Raw genomic sequence first — 19506 nt, forward strand, 5'->3', positions numbered from 1 at the left:
CGGAAGATGGCCCGCAGGGGCGCAGTGGTGCGCATAGGCGCGCCGGCCGTGTCAGAGTCGGGCCCCGGGCCGGCGGCCCACGGCGGCGGCGTGGTGTCCATGGGCTGGCCGGCCGTGTCAGAGTCCGGCCCCAGGGCGGCGGCGGCCCACGGCGGCGGCGTGGTGTCCATGGGCTGGCCGGCCGTGTCAGAGTCCGGCCCCAGGGCGGTGGCGGCCCACGGCGGCGGCGTGGTGTCCATGGGCTCGCCGGCCGTGTCAGAGTCCGGCCCCAGGGCGGCGGCGGCCCACGGCGGCGGCGTGGTGTCCATGGGCTCGCCGGCCGTGTCAGAGTCCGGCCCCAGGGCGGCGGCGGCCCACGGCGGCGGCGTGGTGTCCATGGGCTCGCCGGCCGTGTCAGAGTCCGGCCCCAGGGCGGCGGCGGCCCACGGCGGCGGCGTGGTGTCCATGGGCTCGCCGGCCGTGTCAGAGTCCGGCCCCAGGGCGGCGGCGGCCCACGGCGGCGGCGTGGTGTCCATGGGCTCGCCGGCCGTGTCAGAGTCCGGCCCCAGGGCGGCGGCGGCCCACGGGGGCGGCATGGTGTTCAGAGGCTCGCCCTCCGCGTCAGAGTCCGGCCCCAGCGGCGTGGTGTCCATAGGTCCTTCGTTTGAGACAGGCATGAGAATAGGGTACGAAGCTAGGGAGAGCTTCCAACTCCTCCTCAGACCTCCTCAGCGCGCACGGAGTTGCCCAGCTAGGGCAGCCTCTGATAGGTCAGCCAGGGGACGCATCACAGAGCAGCCGCCCGGGCAACCGTGATGTCACCCAGGGGGGAGGGGAGCCCCCACTGCCGTGAGCACACCAGCCCCACCCAGAGGAGACCCTGGCCCAGTGTCACAGGGCGTGGGCCCCACGCCAACCCCAGTAGTGTCCCCAGCCCCCCCCACCCCCGGGACTGCCCGCCGAGGGCCGTGCAGGTGTCAGGGCCAGCCAGACCACCACGCAGACCATTCAGGGCCGCAGTGCTCGCGTCTGTCAGAGCTACGCCCGCCCGGGTGTCGCCTCTGCACGCGCTTGGGACCCGGGGCGCGGCGGCCAATGCTGTGCCCCCGCGGTCCCTGAGGCCGGGGCTGCCGGGGCGCCGCCCGCCCTCGCCCCGGGCCTTCCCATCTTCTCTGGGAGGCCTGGAGCCAGACATGCTTCCTCCGCCATGGCCAGCCAGGCGGGTGACAGATTCCGAGGAGGGGACCGTCCGCGTGACTTCCCTTTCTAGCTAGCGGGCAGGTTCTTTCTTCGCTTCCCGGAAATCGTAGGTCAGGGACCACCAGGTTTCAGCATAGCAACATTCCACGTTCTCACTGAGCCTGGCGGCCCAGATTTTTCTCTTTGGTCTCGTTTTGGGGCCTGTGTCTGGTATACGAGTAACACAACACAGTAAACTGGGAAACACTTTTTATTTTCTTACTGTCATTTTCTTATGTTTATTCATTTTGTTATCCTTAATCTACAGTTACATGAAGAACATTATGTTTCCTCGACTCCCCCCTTCACCAAGTCCGCCCCCACAAACCCCGTGACAGTCACTGTCCATCAGTGTAGTAGGATGCTGTAGAATCACTACTCGTCTGCTCTGTGTCGCACAGTCCTCCCTATGCGCGCCCCCCCCACCCCGCCCCACATTATACATGCTAATAATCGTAAGGCCTCCTTTCTTTTTCCCCACCGTTATCCCTCCCTTCCCACCCATCCTCCCCAGTCCCTTTCCATTTGGTAACTGTTAGTCCATTCTTAGGTTCTGTGATTCTGCTGCTGTTTTGTTCCTTCAGTTTCTCTTTGTTCTTATACTCCACATATGAGTGAAATCCCTTGGTACTTGTCTTTCTCCGCCTGGCTTATTTCACTGAGCATAGTCATAATACCCTCTAGCTCCATCCGTGTTGTTGCCAACGGTAGGATTTGTTTTCTTCTTATGGCTGAGTGATACTCCATTGTGTATCATATGTACCACGTCTTCTTTATCCATTCACCTGCTGATGGACACTTAGGTTGCTTCCATTTCTCGGCTCTTGTAAATAGCGCTGCGATAAGCATAGGGGCGCATCTGTCTTTTTCAAACTGGGCTGCTACACTCTTAGGGTAAATTCCTAGAAGTGGAATTCCCGGGTCAAGTGGTATTTCTATTTTGAGCTTCCTGAGGAACCTCCATACTGCTTTCCACAATGGTTGAGCTGAGATGTCCATTCCCACCAGCAGTGTCGGAGGGTTCCCCTCTCTCCACATCCTCGCCACCGTCTGTTGTTGTGTGTCTTCCCGATGGTGGCCATCCTGACTGGTGTGAGGTGATATCTCATGGTGGTTTTAATTTGCATTTCTCTGAGGATTGGCGGTGTGGAGGATCTTTTCATGTGCCTGCTGGCCACCTCAATTTCTTCTTTGGAGAAGTGTCTGTTCAGATCCTCTGCCCATTTTTTAATGGGATTATTTGCTTTTCTTGTCTGTTGAGGTGCGTGAGCTCTTTATGTATTTTGGATGTCAACCCTTTATCGGATCTGTCATTGATGAATATATTCTCGCATATACTTTAGGGTACCTTTTTGTTCTATTGAGGGTGTCCTTTGCTGTACAGAAGCTTTTCAGCTTGATGTAGTCCCACCAGTTCATTTTTGCTCTTGCTTCCCTTGCCCGGGGAGGTTATGTTCTTGAAGAAGTTGCTCATGTTTATGTCCAGGAGATTTGTGCCTATATGTTTTTTTTCTGAGAGTTTTATGGTTTCATGACTCACATTCAGGTCTTGGATCCATTTCGAATTTACTCTTCTGTATGGGGTTAGACAGTGATCCAGTTTCATTCTCTTACGTGTAGCTGTCCAGTTTTGCCAGCACCGTCTGTTGAAGAGAGTGTCATTTCCCCATTGTATGTCCCCGGCTCCCTCATCATATATTAATTGACCACATATGTTTGGGTTAATGTCTGGAGTCTCTTATTCTGTTCCACCCGTCTGTGGCTCTGTTCTAGTGCCAGGAGCAAACTGTCTTGATCAAGACTGTGGCTTTGTAGTAGAGCTTGATGTTGGGGAGCGAGATACCGCACCCACACACACACACACACACACACACACACAGACACACACACACACACACCACACACACACACCACACACACACACCACACACACCCACACACACACCACACACACACACACACACACACCCTACACACACAGACCGCACACACACAGACCGCACACACACACCACACACACACACACACACACACATACACACACCCCACACACACCCCACCCCCACACACACACATCACACACACACACACCACACACACACACCACACACACACACACCACACACACACACACACACACACACCCCACACACACAGACCACACACACACACACCACACACACAGACCACACACACACACACACACACAGACATACACACACCCCACACACACACACACACACACAGACATGCTTTCTTCTTCCTTCTCAGGATTGCTATGGCTATTCGGGATCTTTGGCGTTTCCATATGAATTTTTGAAGTATTTGTTCCAGTACGTGGAAGAATGCTGTTGGTGATTTGATAGGGACTGCACCCGATCTGTAGATTGCTTTGGGCAGGATGGCCATTCTGACGATATTTATTCTTCCTAGCCAAGAGCGTGGATGAGTTTCCATTTGTTAGCATCCTCTTTAATTTCTCTTAAGAGTGTCTTATCGTTTTCAGGGTATAGGTCTTTCGCTTCCTTGGTTAGGTTTATTCCTAGGCATTTTATTCTTTTTGATGCAGTTGTGAATGGAATTGTTTTCCTGATTTCCCTCTCCTTTGGTTCACTGTTAGTGTACAGGAAAGCCTCAGATTTCTGTGTGTTGATTTTGTGTCCCGCAGCTCTGCTGTATTCCGGTTATCAGTTGTAGCAGTTTTGGAGTGGGTTCTTCAGGGTTTCCTTACGTACAGTATCGTGTCATCTGCAGATGGTGACCGCCTAGCTGCTTCTTTACCAGTCTGGATTCCTTGTATTTCTTTGTCTGTTCTAATTGCCGTGGCTGGGACCCCCGGGACTGTGTTGAATAACGGTGGGGAGAGTGGGCACCCCTGTCTCGTTCCCCATCTCAGAGGAACGGCTTTCAGCCTCTCGCTGTTGAGTATGACGTTGGCTGTGGGTTTTGTCATATACGGCCTTTATTAGGTTGAGGTGCTCGCCCTGTATACCCACTTGGTTGAGAGTTTTTATCGTGAGTGGATGTTGCATTTTGTCGGATGCTTTTTCAGCATCTGTGGAGACGATCGCGTGGTTTTTGTCTTTCTTTCTGTTTATGTGGTGGATGGTGTGGATGGATTTTCGAATGCTGTCACCATCCTTGCATCCCTGGGATGAATCCCACTTGATCAGGGTGTTTGATCCCCTTGATGTATTTTTGAATTTGTTTTTGCTAATATTTTGTTCATTTCCTAGGTATTCTTGCTCCTCATCCGCAGTTCCTGAAAATCCTTCTGAGCCACAACTGTCCAATGGGTGTCTCGTTAGGTTAATGCAGAGGCTTTGGGGCCCTAGCCCAGGGTAGAGGCTGGTCGCCAGGGGCTCCAGGCTTGTGGTTAGCGGGTGGGAACTTGCAGCCTCCAGCCCCCAGGGAAGGAAGAGGAAAGGGATGAGGGCTGGAGGTTGAATCAGCAATGGCCAGCGATTTAGTCAGCCATGACTCTGCAGTGAAGCCCTCACAGAACCCTATGAGAAGAGCAAAGCTCTCTCTCTCTCATCTCCTGCTTCTCTGTCAGAGCTTCCATGCTTGGGGAACCAGGTCGCCTGCACATGCCACCATGCCATTCCCCAAGTCCCGGGAGGACAGAAGCTCCTTTACTTGGGACCTTGCCGTGTGTGCGCGTGCGTGTGCGTGTGAAGCGCGCGCGTGCGCTGCTGTGTCCTTTATGATAGTCTTTGTTAAACTGGTAAACGTGTTTTCCTGAGCTGCTGAGGCACCCTAGCAACTTGGGCAGTACTTACTAAGGGGGAGGTCGTTGGAACTTCCAATCCTAGCCTGTATGTAGGTGGGAAGCACAAGCTAATTGCATGGGCCTGGCAACCGGGCTCTGGAGTTGGGGGTGGAGGGCAGTCTTGAGGATAGAAACCTTACCCTGGGGAATCTTGTGCTGCGTCCAGGCAGATATCCTCAGAGTTGAGTTCTCAGAAACCCTGCTGGTGTTGGAGAATTGCTTGGTGTTGTATGCATTGGGAACAGGTCCGGTATCCTGAAGGGAGTTCCACTGCTGTGTATGAAAAAGAACGCTGGGTCATGTGGTACCGCTATGGATATTTTTAGGAACCTCCACACTGTTTCCCATAGTAGCTGCACCAATTTACATGGTCACCAACAGTGCACGAGGGTTCCCTTTGTCCACTTCCTCATCAACGCTTGTTATTTCTTGTTTTGCTTTTTTTTGTTTTTTTTTTTCTCTTCTTTTGGTACTAGCCATTCTGACTGGTGTGAGGTGATAGCTCGTTGTGATTTTTGCGTGTGTGTGACCGTTAATGTACAATTACATGAGCAACATGGTTACTGGACTCCCCCTCCCACTATCTTATCAAGTCCCCCCCACCCCTTACCCCATTACAGTCACTGCCCTTCGGCGTCGTAAGACGCTGTAGAATCCCTACCTGTCTTCTCTGTGTTATGCTGCCTTCCCCGGGCCCCGGCACCCCCGCCGCCCCACCCCCTACGTTATGTGTGCGAGCCGTAATGCCCCTTTTCCCCACTTATCCCTCCCTCCCCACCCATCCTCCCCAGTCCCTTTCCCTTTGGTAACTGTTAGTCCACTCTTGGGTTCTGTGAGTCTGCTGCCGTTTTGCTCCTTTAGTTTCTGCTTTGTTCTTTTACCCCACAGATGAGTGAAGTCATCTGATGCTTGTCTTTCTCCATCCTGCTCATTTCACTGAGCATAATACCCTCTAGCTCCATCCGTGTTGTCGCAAACGGTAGGATTTCTTTTCTTCTTACAGCTGAATAATATTCCATCTTGCATATGTACCACCTCTTCTTTATCCATCCGCCTACTGACGGACACTCACGTTGCTTCCATTTCTTGGCTATTGTGCGTAGTGCTGTGATAGACATAGGGGTGCGTGTGTCTTTTTCAAACTAGGCTCCTGCATTCTTAGGGTACATTGCTGGGAGTGGAATTCCTGGGTCAAATGGTATTTGTACTTTTCTGGTTTTTGAGGAACCTCCATACTGCTTTCCACAATGGTTGAGCTGAGATGTGCATTCCCACCAGCAGTGTCGGAGGGTTCCCCTCTCTCCACATCCTCGCCACCGTCTGTTGTTGTGTGTCTTCCCGATGGTGGCCATCCTGACTGGTGTGAGGTGATATCTCATGGTGGTTTTAATTTGCATTTCTCTGAGGATTGGCGGTGTGGAGGATCTTTTCATGTGCCTGTTGGCCACCTCAATTTCTTCTTTGGAGAAGTGTCTGTTCAGATCCTCTGCCCATGTTTTAATTGGATTATTTGCTTTTTCTGTGTGGAGGTGCGTGGGCACTTCATACGTATTTTAGATGTCATCAACCCCTTATCGGATATGCCATCTATGAATCTGTCCTCCCATACTGTCGGATGTCTGTGTTCTACTGATGGTTTTTAAACAGAATCTTCTACCCCCTGCCATCTCATTCCAACTCTGAGTCAATTTTTTTTTTTTTTCCCTCAGAACACCAACCCGCCCAGAAAACTGGAACGAAGAGGAGAAGATGTGATAGAGGAACATCGAGCCTAAACTGAGAGGTGAGATGGTGGAGACTGGTAGTAAGTATCTTTCCATGTGCTGCTTTCAAGGTTCACGGGGAAAAAAGGTTGCCACGGAGGTAAGGCCCAGGATGTGGACGTCACCTGGTATCGGTGGAGCCACCTAGCCACTAGCCATTCATGGGAAGGCTAGTGTGCGGCACTGTTATTTCCTGCGGAGTTACACGTGCGGCGTCCCCCCGATGCAGTTCGGTCAGGCCCCGTGTGGGACTGCCCTGGCACTGGCCGGGGTGGATCTGAGAGCTGTGCCCGTTCCTGCTGGGCTGCCCCAGCATCCCTTTCAGAACAAGGCCTCCAAAGTGCTCCTGGGAGAGAGAGAGAGAGAGAGAGAGAGAGAGACAGAGACAGAATTATGCCCAAGAGACAGGGGCAACTTTTTGCTGGAGCTCCATGAGCATGTTTCTGATTTTTATGTGGGGATCCCTCTCACAAAGATGGATCGAGTCCTGTTACCAGGTTCCTTTGGCTTTGACGTTTCGTATTTGTAGGTGGCGCCCTGTACAGCGCCCAGAAGCTTTTCCCTCTGGAGCTGCTCAGCCCTTGGGGTGATGGCAGGCAGGGGTCACGGGGGCGGCGCTGGTGCCCGCGGGAGGGAAGAGGTCTTTCCCGCTTCCCGGCCGCAGTGCCTGTGTCCACCGCCAGGGCCAGTTTGCGGAGCACGCGGGGAGAAGCCTCTGTGCTTTGCACTCGTAGCTGCCGTAGGTGGGGCCGTCCTGTCGCTGGCCTGGCGCGATGGAGGGGGGCAGCTGGTTTGCGAACCGGTGCTGGCGGGGGAGGAAGGTGCAGCAGGCCGTGTTGTGTTATCAGTCACATCACGGTGGGGGGCTTTGGAGCTACGTAGGCAGCCAGGGTGGGTGGAGCGCCCGGAGCTCCTAAAAGTTCCCCCACCTGCTGGGCAGAGTGCACCCGGACAGTTTTGCGCACCTGTGCTTTCTCCCGAGCGGCAAGCTCTGTGCAACCCTTGCCCCTTTAGCAGCTCTCTCGCTGTTAGGAAGTCTCTCAGACTGCCCGCCTTTCTTTCATCCCACAGCAGCCGGATGTGGATCCCTGTGTTGGCGCGAGTGGCAGGAACCTCAAGTCTCTCCAAGTGCTCCGCCTGTCTTTGCTTTCCAACCCCACCGGTCCTCCAGAGCATCACGTGAGGTAGGTCCGTGCTCCCAGAGCAGATCTCCAGGGCTGGGTGTTCAGCAGCGCTAGGCCTCCACCCGCCTCCCCGTTTCCGTTTCTCTTCCTCCCTCCGGTGAGCTCGGGTGCGGGAAGGGCCTGCCGGGTCCCTCCGGATCACGGCTTTGGTACGTCACCCTTCACCTTGAGGTGACGGCCTGCCGCGGCAGCCTCCTCTCCTGCTTCTCTTCCAGGATCTGGTGTAGTTGTTGTATTTCCACACTGTATGAATGTACGCATGTATGTAGTTTTCGGAGGAGGTTTCTGCCTCCCCTCTCACACTGCCTGCCGTCTTTAATCCCACCAAGCCATCTTTAATTTTTTTTTTTTTCTTTTTCAGTTTCAGTTTCACTTGGATAGGGTACCTTTTCCCACCCCTTCAACTTGTAGTTTGTCTGTGTGCTTGGATCTCAAGTGAGCCTCCTGTAAGGGAGCACGTAGGCGGTCTTGAGTTTTCATCCATTCATTCAACCCTGTGTCTTTTGTTTGGAGCATTTAAAGTCTTTCCCTTTACTGTGATAATTGATAGCTGTGTCCTTATGGCACTTCTTCAAGTTGATTTCTGTCTCCTTCTCACTTGTAGTTCTTCTCTGTGCTTTCATCGTTGCTCTCCTGGTTATGAGCGATAGGTTTGTTGAGTATTATGCTTTCTTACCTGTCTGTCTTGTCTGTCTGTCTGTCTGTCTGTCTGTCTATCTGTCTGTCTTATCTATCTGATCTCTCTACTCTCATCTATCTACTGTCATCTCTGTGTCTATCTATCCAAACTATCTAATCTACCACCTATCTGTCTGTTATCTGTCATCTATATGTATCTATATCAATGTGGCTATCTAACCTATATGTATCTATATCATCTATCTAGTCTGTCATCTTATCAATCTATCTACCTGTCATCTGTCTATGTGTATCTATAGGTGTCTGTCTAATCTGTCCACCTGATCTATCATGTATCATCTATCTAATCTGTCTGCCTAGTCTGTCTAATCTCTCTATATGTATCTATATGGTCTATGTAACCTATCATTCTATCTCATCTGTCAGTCTGATCTAATCTATCCATCTATCTCATGTATCTGTCTCAATCTATCTATGTGTTTGTTTATTTTGTCCATTTTTGTCAACGTACCGTCACTAGGCGCGCAGTCATTCCTCTGTCTCCTTCTCAGTCTTGATTCCTTGTGTTTGTTTCTGTGAGTTAGCTGTGTGTTTGGGTCTTGAGAGGAGTGGCCGTGGGTTGGAACACCTGGGTAGGTGGCCCGAGTCCGCTGGGTGTAGATGGCCGGCTGGACTCTCTAACCAGTGCGGGCTGGGGCCCTCCGGGTGCTCTGCCCTGGCGCTGGCCCTGCCGGGGCGGCTGCGTGAGCTGCGGGGCAGATCCGAGGCCCCACACAGGGAGCACCCCGGCCGGCCTGCTGGGGCCGAGGCAGGTGCACGCCCAGTAGTAGGTCTGTGTGCCTGCGCGCCGATGTCACCTGGGTGGCCCTGCTTGGCCGCCCATCTCCAGAGAGCATGTGTAGTCGCAGGTTCAGTGAGCCGCCTTCTTGGGGAGACGCGGGGCTGGTGTGGGCTAGTGGCCCGTGGGCTTGCTGAGGTGGCAGGCCAGCTAGCTCGCGGGGAAACTGCTCCCCTCTGTTGTCAAGGTGGAGGTGGAGTTTCAGTGCATTTAGGCATTTAGATGTGAGTGAGGTCTATCTGAAATGGAATAGTAGCATTTAGAGCTGTGTTTTCTGTTGGTGTGGAAAGGGTGCTGAGCATAAAGAGTTGGGTGGCGGTGGCAGGAATTCGAGGAATGTTGATGTCCTTGCATTTATTTATGTTCTGTCAAGGGAAGTGATTCTGAAGTAACTTTTTACTCATGTATGAAGGTGGTGCGTAAGGGTCACCCCACGTCAGTCATGGTGAGATGAAGTGAGGTGGTAGAATTAAAGCCTGTACCCCTTGGCCTTATACGTAGGAGACGCACCGTGGGTGCTCTTTGCTGCTCTCCTGTCCTGGCTTATTGCCTTAACTAACGTGATGGTTCAGAGTGGTCCCAGCGAGATTTCCAGCAAAATCTTTCTACAATTGCATAGAAACACTTGGGATATCTATATCCCCAGAGGCTAGTGGAAAAGTTTACTCTTTCTGGTCACTGTTTGCAAGTTGTTCGCTCTATCGCGCATTTCTTTGTTACTTTTAGACCGATAGGGGCAGTGGTACACGCACACGCACGCGCACACACACACACACCCACACACACACACACACACACACACACACACACACACAGAATTAAACATGTTTAAGAACCAAAATGAAAAGAGTGGTTTTCTGTGTCACAGCAGGGATTCCCTAGCCTGCGGCGAGCTCAGAGCAGTGGCAGAGAAGAGGGAAGGGGCCTCGTTAGCCAACCCGGTCTCCCTCCTCTGGACTTGCCTCCCCCTGGGCTGTCATCCCTTAAACGCTCAGCACGCAGGCCTCGCGTGGAGCACGCACAGTCATAAAACGCGGCTACTTCCACATCCCGGTCACTGGGGCGTGGGGCATGTTACATTGTTCGGTGTGGCTCAAAGCGTTATCACTCGTGTATGTGAGTTCTTCCTCTGTAGCAGAGTGAAAGAGTAAAGACAGCCAGAGGCATATTAGCAAGAACAGGGTTTAGTGGGAAAATACAATACACCCACACAGATCTGGGAAAGACTTTCTTTAATGGATAGCAGGGAGGATAGGAAGCGCCAACAAAAGGACATGGGCCTTGTACGGGGCTGGGGGAGACCGGTAGACGGCCGCAAGGGTGGCGGCGTGTCCAGCGCGTCACCGTCGTCGGGGGTAGGGCTGAGCCCGGCGGTTGTGCCACGTGTGGCATCGGGCCGGTGGGGACCGGAAGATGGCCCGCAGGGGCGCAGTGGTGCGCATAGGCGCGCCGGCCGTGTCAGAGTCGGGCCCCGGGCCGGCGGCCCACGGCGGCGGCGTGGTGTCCATGGGCTGGCCGGCCGTGTCAGAGTCCGGCCCCAGGGCGGCGGCGGCCCACGGCGGCGGCGTGGTGTCCATGGGCTGGCCGGCCGTGTCAGAGTCCGGCCCCAGGGCGGCGGCGGCCCACGGCGGCGGCGTGGTGTCCATGGGCTCGCCGGCCGTGTCAGAGTCCGGCCCCAGGGCGGCGGCGGCCCACGGCGGCGGCGTGGTGTCCATGGGCTCGCCGGCCGTGTCAGAGTCCGGCCCCAGGGCGGCGGCGGCCCACGGCGGCGGCGTGGTGTCCATGGGCTCGCCGGCCGTGTCAGAGTCCGGCCCCAGGGCGGCGGCGGCCCACGGCGGCGGCGTGGTGTCCATGGGCTCGCCGGCCGTGTCAGAGTCCGGCCCCAGGGCGGCGGCGGCCCACGGGGGCGGCATGGTGTTCAGAGGCTCGCCCTCCGCGTCAGAGTCCGGCCCCAGCGGCGTGGTGTCCATAGGTCCTTCGTTTGAGACAGGCATGAGAATAGGGTACGAAGCTAGGGAGAGCTTCCAACTCCTCCTCAGACCTCCTCAGCGCGCACGGAGTTGCCCAGCTAGGGCAGCCTCTGATAGGTCAGCCAGGGGACGCATCACAGAGCAGCCGCCCGGGCAACCGTGATGTCACCCAGGGGGGAGGGGAGCCCCCACTGCCGTGAGCACACCAGCCCCACCCAGAGGAGACCCTGGCCCAGTGTCACAGGGCGTGGGCCCCACGCCAACCCCAGTAGTGTCCCCAGCCCCCCCCACCCCCGGGACTGCCCGCCGAGGGCCGTGCAGGTGTCAGGGCCAGCCAGACCACCACGCAGACCATTCAGGGCCGCAGTGCTCGCGTCTGTCAGAGCTACGCCCGCCCGGGTGTCGCCTCTGCACGCGCTTGGGACCCGGGGCGCGGCGGCCAATGCTGTGCCCCCGCGGTCCCTGAGGCCGGGGCTGCCGGGGCGCCGCCCGCCCTCGCCCCGGGCCTTCCCATCTTCTCTGGGAGGCCTGGAGCCAGACATGCTTCCTCCGCCATGGCCAGCCAGGCGGGTGACAGATTCCGAGGAGGGGACCGTCCGCGTGACTTCCCTTTCTAGCTAGCGGGCAGGTTCTTTCTTCGCTTCCCGGAAATCGTAGGTCAGGGACCACCAGGTTTCAGCATAGCAACATTCCACGTTCTCACTGAGCGTGGCGGCCCAGATTTTTCTCTTTGGTCTCGTTTTGGGGCCTGTGTCTGGTATACGAGTAACACAACACAGTAAACTGGGAAACACTTTTTATTTTCTTACTGTCATTTTCTTATGTTTATTCATTTTGTTATCCTTAATCTACAGTTACATGAAGAACATTATGTTTCCTCGACTCCCCCCTTCACCAAGTCCGCCCCCACAAACCCCGTGACAGTCACTGTCCATCAGTGTAGTAGGATGCTGTAGAATCACTACTCGTCTGCTCTGTGTCGCACAGTCCTCCCTATGCGCGCCCCCCCCACCCCGCCCCACATTATACATGCTAATAATCGTAAGGCCTCCTTTCTTTTTCCCCACCGTTATCCCTCCCTTCCCACCCATCCTCCCCAGTCCCTTTCCATTTGGTAACTGTTAGTCCATTCTTAGGTTCTGTGATTCTGCTGCTGTTTTGTTCCTTCAGTTTCTCTTTGTTATACTCCACATATGAGTGAAATCCCTTGGTACTTGTCTTTCTCCGCCTGGCTTATTTCACTGAGCATAGTCATAATACCCTCTAGCTCCATCCGTGTTGTTGCCAACGGTAGGATTTGTTTTCTTCTTATGGCTGAGTGATACTCCATTGTGTATCATATGTACCACGTCTTCTTTATCCATTCACCTGCTGATGGACACTTAGGTTGCTTCCATTTCTCGGCTCTTGTAAATAGCGCTGCGATAAGCATAGGGGCGCATCTGTCTTTTTCAAACTGGGCTGCTACACTCTTAGGGTAAATTCCTAGAAGTGGAATTCCCGGGTCAAGTGGTATTTCTATTTTGAGCTTCCTGAGGAACCTCCATACTGCTTTCCACAATGGTTGAGCTGAGATGTCCATTCCCACCAGCAGTGTCGGAGGGTTCCCCTCTCTCCACATCCTCGCCACCGTCTGTTGTTGTGTGTCTTCCCGATGGTGGCCATCCTGACTGGTGTGAGGTGATATCTCATGGTGGTTTTAATTTGCATTTCTCTGAGGATTGGCGGTGTGGAGGATCTTTTCATGTGCCTGCTGGCCACCTCAATTTCTTCTTTGGAGAAGTGTCTGTTCAGATCCTCTGCCCATTTTTTAATGGGATTATTTGCTTTTCTTGTCTGTTGAGGTGCGTGAGCTCTTTATGTATTTTGGATGTCAACCCTTTATCGGATCTGTCATTGATGAATATATTCTCGCATATACTTTAGGGTACCTTTTTGTTCTATTGAGGGTGTCCTTTGCTGTACAGAAGCTTTTCAGCTTGATGTAGTCCCACCAGTTCATTTTTGCTCTTGCTTCCCTTGCCCGGGGAGGTTATGTTCTTGAAGAAGTTGCTCATGTTTATGTCCAGGAGATTTGTGCCTATATGTTTTTTTTCTGAGAGTTTTATGGTTTCATGACTCACATTCAGGTCTTGGATCCATTTCGAATTTACTCTTCTGTATGGGGTTAGACAGTGATCCAGTTTCATTCTCTTACGTGTAGCTGTCCAGTTTTGCCAGCACCGTCTGTTGAAGAGAGTGTCATTTCCCCATTGTATGTCCCCGGCTCCCTCATCATATATTAATTGACCACATATGTTTGGGTTAATGTCTGGAGTCTCTTATTCTGTTCCACCCGTCTGTGGCTCTGTTCTAGTGCCAGGAGCAAACTGTCTTGATCAAGACTGTGGCTTTGTAGTAGAGCTTGATGTTGGGGAGCGAGATACCGCACCCACACACACACACACACACACACACACAGACACACACACACACACACACACACACCACACACACACACCACACACACACACACCACACACACACACCACACACACCCACACACACACCACACACACACACCCTACACACACAGACCACACACACACAGACCGCACACACACACCACACACACACACACACATACACACACCCCACACACACCCCACGCCCCCACACACACACATCACACACACACACACCACACACACACACCACACACACACACACCACACACACACACACACACACACACCACACACACACACACACACACACACCCCACACACACAGACCACACACACACACACCACACACACAGACCACACACACACACACACACACACATACACACACCCCACACACACACACACACCCCCACACACACACCACACACACACACCACACACACACACCCACCACACACACACACCACACACACACACACCCACCACACACACACACACACACACCACACACAGACCACACACACACACCACACACACACACACACACACACACACATACACACACCCCACACACACACACACACACACAGACATGCTTTCTTCTTCCTTCTCAGGATTGCTATGGCTATTCGGGATCTTTGGCGTTTCCATATGAATTTTTGAAGTATTTGTTCCAGTACGTGGAAGAATGCTGTTGGTGATTTGATAGGGACTGCACCCGATCTGTAGATTGCTTTGGGCAGGATGGCCATTCTGACGATATTTATTCTTCCTAGCCAAGAGCGTGGATGAGTTTCCATTTGTTAGCATCCTCTTTAATTTCTCTTAAGAGTGTCTTATCGTTTTCAGGGTATAGGTCTTTCGCTTCCTTGGTTAGGTTTATTCCTAGGCATTTTATTCTTTTTGATGCAGTTGTGAATGGAATTGTTTTCCTGATTTCCCTCTCCTTTGGTTCACTGTTAGTGTACAGGAAAGCCTCAGATTTCTGTGTGTTGATTTTGTGTCCCGCAGCTCTGCTGTATTCCGGTTATCAGTTGTAGCAGTTTTGGAGTGGGTTCTTCAGGGTTTCCTTACGTACAGTATCGTGTCATCTGCAGATGGTGACCGCCTAGCTGCTTCTTTACCAGTCTGGATTCCTTGTATTTCTTTGTCTGTTCTAATTGCCGTGGCTGGGACCCCCGGGACTGTGTTGAATAACGGTGGGGAGAGTGGGCACCCCTGTCTCGTTCCCCATCTCAGAGGAACGGCTTTCAGCCTCTCGCTGTTGAGTATGACGTTGGCTGTGGGTTTTGTCATATACGGCCTTTATTAGGTTGAGGTGCTCGCCCTGTATACCCACTTGGTTGAGAGTTTTTATCGTGAGTGGATGTTGCATTTTGTCGGATGCTTTTTCAGCATCTGTGGAGACGATCGCGTGGTTTTTGTCTTTCTTTCTGTTTATGTGGTGGATGGTGTGGATGGATTTTCGAATGCTGTCACCATCCTTGCATCCCTGGGATGAATCCCACTTGATCAGGGTGTTTGATCCCCTTGATGTATTTTTGAATTTGTTTTTGCTAATATTTTGTTCATTTCCTAGGTATTCTTGCTCCTCATCCGCAGTTCCTGAAAATCCTTCTGAGCCACAACTGTCCAATGGGTGTCTCGTTAGGTTAATGCAGAGGCTTTGGGGCCCTAGCCCAGGGTAGAGGCTGGTCGCCAGGGGCTCCAGGCTTGTGGTTAGCGGGTGGGAACTTGCAGCCTCCAGCCCCCAGGGAAGGAAGAGGAAAGGGATGAGGGCTGGAGGTTGAATCAGCAATGGCCAGCGATTTAGTCAGCCATGACTCTGCAGTGAAGCCCTCACAGAACCCTATGAGAAGAGCAAAGCTCTCTCTCTCTCATCTCCTGCTTCTCTGTCAGAGCTTCCATGCTTGGGGAACCAGGTCGCCTGCACATGCCACCATGCCATTCCCCAAGTCCCGGGAGGACAGAAGCTCCTTTACTTGGGACCTTGCCGTGTGTGCGCGTGCGTGTGCGTGTGAAGCGCGCGCGTGCGCTGCTGTGTCCTTTATGATAGTCTTTGTTAAACTGGTAAACGTGTTTTCCTGAGCTGCTGAGGCACCCTAGCAACTTGGGCAGTACTTACTAAGGGGGAGGTCGTTGGAACTTCCAATCCTAGCCTGTATGTAGGTGGGAAGCACAAGCTAATTGCATGGGCCTGGCAACCGGGCTCTGGAGTTGGGGGTGGAGGGCAGTCTTGAGGATAGAAACCTTACCCTGGGGAATCTTGTGCTGCGTCCAGGCAGATATCCTCAGAGTTGAGTTCTCAGAAACCCTGCTGGTGTTGGAGAATTGCTTGGTGTTGTATGCATTGGGAACAGGTCCGGTATCCTGAAGGGAGTTCCACTGCTGTGTATGAAAAAGAACGCTGGGTCATGTGGTACCGCTATGGATATTTTTAGGAACCTCCACACTGTTTCCCATAGTAGCTGCACCAATTTACATGGTCACCAACAGTGCACGAGGGTTCCCTTTGTCCACTTCCTCATCAACGCTTGTTATTTCTTGTTTTGCTTTTTTTTGTTTTTTTTTTTCTCTTCTTTTGGTACTAGCCATTCTGACTGGTGTGAGGTGATAGCTCGTTGTGATTTTTGCGTGTGTGTGACCGTTAATGTACAATTACATGAGCAACATGGTTACTGGACTCCCCCTCCCACTATCTTATCAAGTCCCCCCCACCCCTTACCCCATTACAGTCACTGCCCTTCGGCGTCGTAAGACGCTGTAGAATCCCTACCTGTCTTCTCTGTGTTATGCTGCCTTCCCCGGGCCCCGGCACCCCCGCCGCCCCACCCCCTACGTTATGTGTGCGAGCCGTAATGCCCCTTTTCCCCACTTATCCCTCCCTCCCCACCCATCCTCCCCAGTCCCTTTCCCTTTGGTAACTGTTAGTCCACTCTTGGGTTCTGTGAGTCTGCTGCCGTTTTGCTCCTTTAGTTTCTGCTTTGTTCTTTTACCCCACAGATGAGTGAAGTCATCTGATGCTTGTCTTTCTCCATCCTGCTCATTTCACTGAGCATAATACCCTCTAGCTCCATCCGTGTTGTCGCAAACGGTAGGATTTCTTTTCTTCTTACGGCTGAATAATATTCCATCTTGCATATGTACCACCTCTTCTTTATCCATCCGCCTACTGACGGACACTCACGTTGCTTCCATTTCTTGGCTATTGTGCGTAGTGCTGTGATAGACATAGGGGTGCGTGTGTCTTTTTCAAACTAGGCTCCTGCATTCTTAGGGTACATTGCTGGGAGTGGAATTCCTGGGTCAAATGGTATTTGTACTTTTCTGGTTTTTGAGGAACCTCCATACTGCTTTCCACAATGGTTGAGCTGAGATGTGCATTCCCACCAGCAGTGTCGGAGGGTTCCCCTCTCTCCACATCCTCGCCACCGTCTGTTGTTGTGTGTCTTCCCGATGGTGGCCATCCTGACTGGTGTGAGGTGATATCTCATGGTGGTTTTAATTTGCATTTCTCTGAGGATTGGCGGTGTGGAGGATCTTTTCATGTGCCTGTTGGCCACCTGAATTTCTTCTTTGGAGAAGTGTCTGTTCAGATCCTCTGCCCATGTTTTAATTGGATTATTTGCTTTTTCTGTGTGGAGGTGCGTGGGCACTTCATACGTATTTTAGATGTCATCAACCCCTTATCGGATATGCCATCTATGAATCTGTCCTCCCATACTGTCGGATGTCTGTGTTCTACTGATGGTTTTTAAACAGAATCTTCTACCCCCTGCCATCTCATTCCAACTCTGAGTCAATTTTTTTTTTTTTCCCTCAGAACACCAACGCGCCCAGAAAACTGGAACGAAGAGGAGAAGATGTGATAGAGGAACATCGAGCCTAAACTGAGAGGTGAGATGGTGGAGACTGGTAGTAAGTATCTTTCCATGTGCTGCTTTCAAGGTTCACGGGGAAAAAAGGTTGCCACGGAGGTAAGGCCCGGGATGTGGACGTCACCTGGTATCGGTGGAGCCACCTAGCCACTAGCCATTCATGGGAAGGCTAGTGTGCGGCACTGTTATTTCCTGCGGAGTTACACGTGCGGCGTCCCCCCGATGCAGTTCGGTCAGGCCCCGTGTGGGACTGCCCTGGCACTGGCCGGGGTGGATCTGAGAGCTGTGCCCGTTCCTGCTGGGCTGCCCCAGCATCCCTTTCAGAACAAGGCCTCCAAAGTGCTCCTGGGAGAGAGAGAGAGAGAGAGAGAGAGAGAGAGACAGAGACAGAGACAGAATTATGCCCAAGAGACAGGGGCAACTTTTTGCTGGAGCTCCATGAGCATGTTTCTGATTTTTATGTGGGGATCCCTCTCACAAAGATGGATCGAGTCCTGTTACCAGGTTCCTTTGGCTTTGACGTTTCGTATTTGTAGGTGGCGCCCTGTACAGCGCCCAGAAGCTTTTCCCTCTGGAGCTGCTCAGCCCTTGGGGTGATGGCAGGCAGGGGTCACGGGGGCGGCGCTGGTGCCCGCGGGAGGGAAGAGGTCTTTCCTGCTTCCCGGCCGCAGTGCCTGTGTCCACCGCCAGGGCCAGTTTGCGGAGCACGCGGGGAGAAGCCTCTGTGCTTTGCACCCGTGGCTGCCATAGGTGGGGCCGTCCTGTCGCTGGCCTGGCGCGATGGAGGGGAGCAGCCGGTTTGCGAGCCGGTGCTGGCAGGGGAGGAAGGTGCAGCAGGCCGCCGTGTTGTGTTATCAGTCACATTACGGTGGGGGGCCTTGGAGCTGCGTAGGCAGCCAGGGTGGGTGGAGCGCCCGGAGCTCCTAAAAGTTCCCCCACCTGCTGGGCAAAGTGCACCCGGACAGGTTTGCGCACCTGTGCTTTCTCCCGAGCGGCAAGCTCTGTGCAACCCTTGCCCCTTTAGCAGCTCTCTCGCTGTTAGGAAGTCTCTCAGACTGCCCGCCTTTCTTTCATCCCACAGCAGCCGGATGTGGATCCCTGTGTTGCGCGAGTGGCAGGAACCTCAAGTCTCTCCAAGTGCTCCGCCTGTCTTTGCTTTCCAACCCCACCGGTCCTCCAGAGCATCATGTGAGGTAGGTCCGTGCTCCCGGAGCAGATCTCCAGGGCTGGGTGTCGAGCAGTCCTAGGCCTCCACCCGCCTCCCCGTTTCCGTTTCTCTTCCTCCCTCCGGTGAGCTCGGGTGCGGGAAGGGCCTGCCGGGTCCCTCCGGATCACGGCTTTGGTACGTCACCCTTCACCTTGAGGTGACGGCCTGCCGCGGCAGCCTCCTCTCCTGCTTCTCTTCCAGGATCTGGTGTAGTTGTGATGTTTCCACATTGTATGTACGTATGCATGTATGTGGTTTTCGGAGGAGGTTTCTGCCTCCCCTCTCACACTGCCTGCCGTCTTTAATCCCACCAAGCCATCTTTAATTTTTTTTTTTTCTTTTTCAGTTTCAGTTTCACTTGGATAGGGTACCTTTTCCCACCCCTTCAACTTGTAGTTTGTCTGTGTGCTTGGATCTCAAGTGAGCCTCCAGTAAGGGAGCACGTAGGCGGTCTTGAGTTTTCATCCATTCATTCAACCCTGTGTCTTTTGTTTGGAGCATTTAAAGTCTTTCCCTTTACTGTGATAATTGATAGCTGTGTCCTTATGGCACTTCTTCAAGTTGATTTCTGTCTCCTTTTCGCTTGTAGT

General features: G+C 53.2%; 1 long non-coding RNA gene across 1 annotated transcript in view; it reads left to right on the forward strand.

The window, feature by feature from the left end:
- The window catches only part of LOC130679841 (uncharacterized), a 69115-nt gene extending 50209 nt beyond the window's left edge, over positions 1 to 18906 (forward strand). Inside the window, exons 5-6 of the long non-coding RNA XR_008992801.1 lie at positions 6700 to 6773; positions 18791 to 18906. This is a non-coding gene — a long non-coding RNA (uncharacterized LOC130679841). The remainder of the gene's footprint in view (positions 1 to 6699; positions 6774 to 18790) is intronic.
- Positions 18907 to 19506: the final 600 nt, after the last annotated feature.

Source organism: Manis pentadactyla, chromosome 12 (assembly GCF_030020395.1).
Source record: "Manis pentadactyla isolate mManPen7 chromosome 12, mManPen7.hap1, whole genome shotgun sequence".
In the NCBI taxonomy this organism is placed as follows: domain Eukaryota; kingdom Metazoa; phylum Chordata; class Mammalia; order Pholidota; family Manidae; genus Manis; species Manis pentadactyla.